Source organism: Bison bison, unplaced genomic scaffold (genome assembly GCF_000754665.1).
Source record: "Bison bison bison isolate TAMUID 2011002044 unplaced genomic scaffold, Bison_UMD1.0 scf7180017864362, whole genome shotgun sequence".
Taxonomy (NCBI): Eukaryota; Metazoa; Chordata; class Mammalia; order Artiodactyla; family Bovidae; genus Bison; species Bison bison.
In genome coordinates, this window is record NW_011494934.1 from 2,662,125 (window position 1) to 2,662,779 (window position 655).

A 655-nucleotide genomic window follows, 5' to 3' on the forward strand; every position below is an offset into this window, starting at 1 on the left:
TGGGGAGTTTCTCTTTCAGTATCCTATCATTTTGCCTTTTCATACTGTTCATGGGGTTCTCAAGGCAAGAATATTGAAGTGGTTTGCCATTCCCTTCTCCAGTGGACCACATTCTGTCAAATCTCTCTACCATGACCCACCCGTCTTGGATTGCCCCACTGGCATGGCTTAGTTTCATTGAGTTAGACAAGGCTGTGGTCCTAGTGTGATTAGATTAACTAGTTTTCTGTGAGTATGGTTTCAGTGTGTTTGCCCTCTGATACCCTCTTGCAACACCTACCGTCTTACTTGGGTTTCTCTTACCTTGGGCGTGGGGTATCTCTTCACTGCTGCTCCAGCAAAGCGCAGCCATTGCTCCTTACCTTGGATGAGGGGGTATCTCCTCACTGTCGCCCTTCCTGACCTTCAATGTGGGATAGCTCCTCTGAAAAAAGTTGGCTTAAAGCTCAACATTCAGAAAACGAAGATCATGGCATCTGGTCCCACCACTTCATGGGAAGTAGATGGGGAAACAGTGGAAACAGTGTCAGACGTTATTTTTCTAGGCTCCAAAATCACTACAGATGGTGACTGCAGCCATGAAATTAAAAGACGCTTACTCCTTAGAAGGAAAGTTATGACCAACCTAGATAGCATATTCAAAAGCAGAGACATT